The sequence below is a fragment of the Panthera uncia genome, assembly GCF_023721935.1.
Source record: "Panthera uncia isolate 11264 chromosome B3 unlocalized genomic scaffold, Puncia_PCG_1.0 HiC_scaffold_1, whole genome shotgun sequence".
In the NCBI taxonomy this organism is placed as follows: domain Eukaryota; kingdom Metazoa; phylum Chordata; class Mammalia; order Carnivora; family Felidae; genus Panthera; species Panthera uncia.
Window position 1 is genome coordinate 135,294,397 of NW_026057582.1, and position 7,183 is coordinate 135,301,579.

Consider the following 7,183-nt stretch of genomic DNA (forward strand, 5'->3'; position numbering starts at 1 on the left):
TTCTCTGTCCCCCTCTCTCTGTCCCTCCCCTGCTTGTGCTCTCCCCAAAATAAACATGTCTTTTAAAAAACAAGTGCACCCGTCACCTTGATCTGCATCCGCTTCAGCCGAGGGTGTGAGCCAATGCCAATCCCCTCTCACCTAAAACCTTTGCGTGTCTGTGTCGGCCCCAGCTGGTGCCGAGTTCCCTCTGCCCCTAATTTATTAGACTGAATATCGCTGTCCCAAAAGTAGCTTCATTCCATTTATCTCTGACTCCATATTTCTTCGCGGATCTTTCCACCGTGGTCTTGCCACAATCACGTTTTCAGTGCTTCCTGTCCCATGAGTGTCGCACATCAATCTCACAGCCTTTTCTACATCTACCTGGGTGTCTTAAGAGATGCCTCCAACTTACATGCCTCCCAAATCGTGCCCCAAACCTGCATCCCTTGAGACTCCCCCAAACCTATAAGTGGTACCATTACTTATTTATTGTGGCTCAGACCCCCAAATTCCTCTTTTCCTCACCCCTGGCATCTAATCCACAAGCAAATTCTGTTGGTGACACCTGGAAAATATATTGCAAAAGTAGTCACTTCTCACCACCTCCAACGCTACCCACCTGAAGCGGAAGCACCACAATCTCTTGCCTGATCAGTTGGTTGCCTGAGTCTCTCTTGTCTTGATACACTGCAATTCCCACATAACAGCAACAGGTGGGCTTCAACCCTTTAGCGTGGTCCACAAAGGTTCTCTGAGCCCTCCAGATCTGTGCCTGGCTGTTTCCTTCACACCCAACCACTCTTCCCCTTCACTAAACCATGAGAAACCTGCTCCTCAAACACAGCAAACACGTTCCTGCCTCAGGACCTTTGCACTTGCTGTCCGGGCTGCTCACATGGCTCTTCCCCACCTCAGATGTTTGCATATTTAGTTCTGCCTTACCAATCCCACTGATATTCAACTGTCACCTCTTGAAGGCCACTTTCCTGATGGCCTAACCCGAAGTGCTCTCAACCTCTTCCTGTACCTCTAGATCACGTCGCCCTGTTTTATTTCTGTTATGCACTTAATAGCAGTTTTTGTTGCTGTGCCTTATTTAATTTTTTTCTCTTTCCCCCGATGTAAGGTCTTTGAAGACAGACCCCTAGCCTGTCATTTTCATCCTTGTACTTCCAGTGTTTAACAGAGCACATGGCAGCTAGCAGACATCAAATTAAGTGTCGAATAAATAAATGACTGACCCATGAATGGGCCTCACTGGAATCTGCCAGAGCTATAACAAATCTTGTTTGTCCATGGAGACTTGCCTGACCGTGGGCCCAGAGTAGTTTAATCACATCCAAAAACCCCTAAGGAGCCTCTCTTTCCGCCTCTTACAGGGTATCGTCTGGGCTATCGAACTACTTTCTTGACTTACCCTTCTTCACTGTGCCATGGGCAGCTGGGGCTGGACTCTGAACACCCGCTGTCTGCTTTGATGGCTGCTCCCTGCTGACGTCTGCCCGTAGAGGCGCCAGAGGCAGACTGGCAGCTTGGATGTGTTTTCTTCCGACCCACTTCAGTCCTTCCCAACTACGAGCCGGTTGTGGCTGTGCCTCCTTGCATTAGCAGGTGTCTCGGTTTTCAGTACCACCCCCTCCCCCGCCTCCCACACACCCACCTGCACACTCCCAGGGCGCCTCCTTGTGTCTGCTCCTCAGAGTCTGAGTCTCAGCTCCTCCTGGGTCCTGCTCTGACTTCCTCAGCACCTGTGTCAGGTGGACACCTCTCTCCTCCGAGAGCTGGGTCCCACCCCGCAGCCCCTCCTCCAGCGCCAGGGTTCTAACAGCCCCTTCCTCTTGCTCTTGTCTCCCCAGCCCTGAGGTGGTCCTGCTTCCCAAAGTTAGCATCTCTGTGCTACCTCAGTGGCCACTTTTGCCTTTTGCCACTCAAGACCTGCCTCACTAGGTCCTTGTATTAAATTCTGAATGTTAAAATAACTAATGTGGTTTTTATGGCCCTGACTGGATCCGGCTGACAGAGGGACGAATAATTCATCACTTTGCACCATTTCTGTTCCCTCTTCAACCCTGTTTTGTTGACTCAGAGGGATTGGGATCCTGTTTAGACTAGGGGTAACCCCTCACTTAACCCTGAACCTACCAGTGGTCATGCAAACGGTCATGGCTGATAACTGACCCCTTGTAGTTGCAGAGGGGAATGGGGTCATCTTTTCTGTTTCTAGAACTAGGATTTTTAAACCTTTCTGGAGAGAAGCTCTTAATCTTCAAGCCCTCCAGGATAGGAAATTCTTCAAATGTTTATTCTAATTATAAAATTTCTGCCGGGGTGCCTGGGTGGCTCAGTGGGTTAAGCATCCAACTCTTGGTTTCAGCTCAGGTCATGATCTCACAGTTGGTGAATTCGAGCCCCATGTCAGGCTCTGTGCTGACAGTGCGGAGCCTGCTTGGGATTTCCTCTCTCCCTCTCTCTCTGTCCCTGTCCCACTCACGCTCTGTCTGTGTCAAAATAAATAAATAACTTAAGAAATATACGTAAACCATGCAAGAGCATCCTAGCTGTCAGGAAGTGCTTCCCACATAACGCGGGCAGTGGGGGCTTGCACAAAGAGGGAAAGAGTTGGATCTCAGAAAAATGCTGATTTGGAAAATAGATGATGAAATGTGTCCCCCAAGCAGGTTCCTGCTGTTTTCCAAATAACCCAATTATTTGACTGATCTCCAGGTTAGTTCTCGCTTTCTCTTCTCTACCCAGTTTCTTTGTGTATGTAAAGAAAGGCTGTTTGTTTAAAACGTGTGAAAACTTGCTTGTAAACACACCTGGCCCAAATCGGCTCTCCCTGCCAAAATTAAAGGTGTATTAAATATTTTTTAAAAGATGTAATATTTTGGGACCGTGTGGTATGCCATTCCTGTCTCCCTAAGCAAGGAAGAGCCAGGGTCCCGCGGAGCTGAGGTTCGAGCAGGGGGGTGCCTAGGAGCCTCCGCAGGTGGGATTGAGGATCCAAAGTGCCAGAGCCGAGCTCCTGCGCTGTGTGCCCAGGACACAGATGCTCCCGAACGTGCGTGTGGCCCGGCCTCAGTGACTAAATCATTCCTTTCCTTTTCCCGGCAGCATGTAGTTTTATGCTTCATCTAGGAGGCCCCCACCCTGACCTACGGCCCGCTCTGCTGTATTCCTGAGCCCTTACGGGTTATTACAGTCCCCCTACTTCGGGACCGGATAGTGTCCCCTTCAGCCCCTGTCCACTCTCTCCCCGCCACCCTCCCCGCTCCCCCCTAGGATGGTCTCCATTCTCCCAGGCTCACTCTCCCAGGCTCACTCCTGTCTCTTTGGGCTGGAGTTTTCTATCAACTCTGAAAACTGACACACAGAGTGCTGGCTACTTCCCTTCTGCCTGGTGCGTTCCTGGGGTTCTGGTTCTCTCTGGTTCTGACCACCTTGCTTCCCTCTTCTCCAGAGGCATCTGTAGGTCTGATGGCCATGGCCCATGTCAGGAGCAACGCTACAGGTCATTACATTCATGACAAGGAGCTCCCTCTGTCTCTGCTACCTCACGGAGAATGTTGGATTCTTCTAGTGACCCCTGACAGACTGGGGCATGGATGGCCACTTCTTCCAAAGAATCTAGGGCTCACGGTGTTGCTCAGCAGCGATTACCTGTTTGCTCGCCCAAGATTTCATTTTCAGTCAGATTGTGGCCTCGTTATGACTTTTAAAATAAAAGTGATCTCCATCCACGGTGTATGAAATTGATCTTACTACTTAATCACGGCATCTTTTTTTTTTTTTTAAGTTTTTATTTAAATCCCAGTTAGTTAGGGGTACCTGGGTGACTCAGTCGGCTAAGCGTCAGACTTCAGCTTAGGTCACGATCTCACAGTTCGTGGGTTCAAGCCCCGCATCGGGCTCTGTGCTGACATCTCAGAGCCTGGAGCCTGGTTCCGATTCTGTGTCTCTCTCTCTCTGCTCCTCCCCTGCTCACACTCTGTCTCTCTCTCTCTTTCCTTCAAAAGTAAATAAACGTTAAAAAAATTTAAATCCCAGTTAGTTACCATGCATGTAGTATTGGTCTCAGATGTACAATCTAGTGGTTCAATGCTTCCCATACATCACCGGTGCTCATCACAAGTGTCCTTCTAAGTCCTCATCACCTATTTCACACATGCCCCACCCACCTCCCCTCTGGTAACCACCAGTTTGTTCTCTATGGTTAAGAGTCTGTTTCTTGGTTTCTCTCTCTCTCTCTCTTTCTGTCCCATTTGCTCATTTGTTTCTTAAATTCCACAATGAATGAAATCATATGGTGTTGGTCTTTCTCTGACTTATTTCGCTTAGCATTGTACCTCTAGATCCATCCATATCGTTGCAAATGGCAAGATTTCACTCTTTTTGCTGGCTGAATAATATTCCATTGTGTATATATATACCACATCTTCCTTATCCATTCTTCAATCAATGAATCCTTGGGCTGTTTCCATAGTTTGGCTATTGCAGGTAATGCTGCTATACACATTGGGATACATGTATCCCTTTGAATCAATAGTTTTGTATTCTTAGGGTAAATACCCAGTAGTACACTGGCTGGAATATAACAAAAGATTCTCGTATTCCAGGTTGTAGTATCTTGTTACAGGGCTACCATTTGTGAGAGTTTTCCAATAACAATAATAATAACAATGTTAACATTTGAGTCACGGTCGAGCACAGGTTTTAGTGCTATTCACATATTAACTCATGTAATTCTCAAAAAAGAATCCCAGGGAATAGGTTTTATTATTTTCTCCATTCGACACACAAGGAACCTGAAGAGCCGAGCTTAAGCCGCTTGCCTCAGTTTGCTAGTTGAGTAGTAAAGCTCGTACTTGAGCCTATGTATGCCAAGCCCAGAGCCCAAGCTCTCGAACTCTATTCTATGCTATTTCTTGAGGTGGGTTCAATTCCTCTCCATTATTTTTTCTGTCTCGACTTCCAGCAGATCCCACAGAATAGAATGGCAGGCCTCAGCTTGATATCTTTACAGTATGGTCAAGTGAGAGGTTCCGGAATCTTCTAATTCTTTTGTCTGCAAGCTGTGTGACTCAGATAAATTACTTAACCTCTCTGAGCCTTTTCTCTTAACTTTTTGTTGTTTTTTTTTTTCTTCTTTCTTTCTTCTGACATCATTTCTTACACCAAATAAGTGTCCCACTGTTCCATTCCATTCGGACACTACTTGGCAGGAGTGCAGACTCCTCAGGTTAAGGGTTCGGTCCCACAAGACTGCTGCTACTTCACACATGAGTTCCACGTCCTGGGGTAAACCCGTATTTCTGATGAACCGGCGATAAATCCGAGGTTTCTACTACCCCCTCCTTAGGTGCTCTAATTCACTAAAACAATTCAGAGAACTCAGGAAAACACTTCACTGATGGCTGATAAAAAGACACAGCTCGGGAGCAGCCAAATGGAAGAAATGCATAGAACAAGGTTTGTGGAGGGAAGGCAGCCCAGAGTTCCCACGTGTCCTCTCTGGGAGCGTCACCTTCCCAGCACCTCAATGTGTTCACCCAGATCTCCAAATACTGTCTTTTCCTGGAGTTCCATGACACCGGGCACGATGGATTGAATCACTGGCCATTGGTGATTGAATTCAATCACCAGCTCCCCACTCCTCCCCAGAGGTCAGGGTGTGGGCTGAAAGTTCCAATTCTCTAATCCTGGCTTGGTCTTTCTACCGACCAACCCCATTCTGAAGCTATCTAGAGGCCCCAGTCTGCAGCCATCTCAGTAACATACCAAAGACACTTATATCATTCTGAAAACTCCAAGTCTGAAGAGCTAGATAGCAAACGCCAAATATGTATTCTTCACTACAGCACAAGTGCAAAAAAAGACGTAAGAATATCTATCGCATGGGTTTAAATTACATGGACTGATATAAAATTGAGGCCATGAGTACTTTGAAGCCTTAAGACAAATGAGAGCTGCTTTCATTTTTCTTCCAGTGGCCCCAAGGTCTGGTCCAGGTATCACTTTCCCTCTTAGAAGTCACACCAGGCACAGGACATGTGGCAGCCATGTATCTGAGAATCTCTAGCACATTTAACACGGCACGTTCAAATGGACTATGAGTCCCTGTCAGGGCTGATCTGTGTCTCAAGCATGAAAAGCAACAAAACAACTGTGAGCTTTCACTCCTGTTGCGTGAAGCCCTCTGTATCACTCACTGGAAATATCCAGAGGTTCAAAATCACAGGGGGTTTGGTGGGGACGCTTTCTTCATTACCCACATAGCTAGTTCAATGGACTGAATACTTGTGCCCCACCCCCAGATTCATATGTTAAAATCCTAACCACCGCCCCCATGTGATGGTTTCAGGAAGTGGGGTCTTTGGAAGGTGATTAGGTCATGAGGGTGAAGCCCTCATACATAGAATCGGTGCCCTTACCAAAGAACCCCAGGGATCTCCCTGGTCCTCTTTCCACCAAGTGAGAACACAGCGAGAACTCAGCAGCGTGCACATCAGAAGGTCATCGCCGGAACCGAACCATGATGGCATCTGGATCTCAGACTTCCACGGTCCGGAACTATGAGAAACGCGTTTTTGTTGTTTATAAGCCGCTCTGTCTATGGTACTTGTTGTATCAGCCTGAACAGATCATTTGTCTCCATTTTGCCTCTGCGTTCCCTTTAAAAACACACCCCCATTGTTCATGATCTTGCTTTTATCCATAATGCCCTCCACACCCCATCGTCTGCCTGTTGAAATGCCCACCACTGTCTGGGGCCAGTCCCAGAACCATTCCCTCCATGTTGGCACCTCAGAAGGACACCCCCCCGCCCAGGAGATTTGGCTCTTGTTTTCTGCATCATAGTGCGGCACACTCACCTCCCGTGGCATCAGTTATTTGAGGATTAGGGTGCAAGCTTTACAGAGCTTCTGGATTGCCAATTCCAAAAGCACAAATGTATCACCCTACTCCTCTCTCAAATAGCCCCGTGTCTTACACACAATGGCCTGGGAACGGATGTGCGTTGAATGAAACAGATGCAAATATAATCAAGCACAACAAACCACCACTAACTGTAAGTAGGAATGGATGCCTTCTGTGGACTTAGCCCTCCGCATACCAGAGTCAGTGCTGCCTGGAACAGGCTTTCTGGAAGGGCTCCCAACCACTGAGGTCTGGCTGCTAAGCCCCATCACCAAGATCA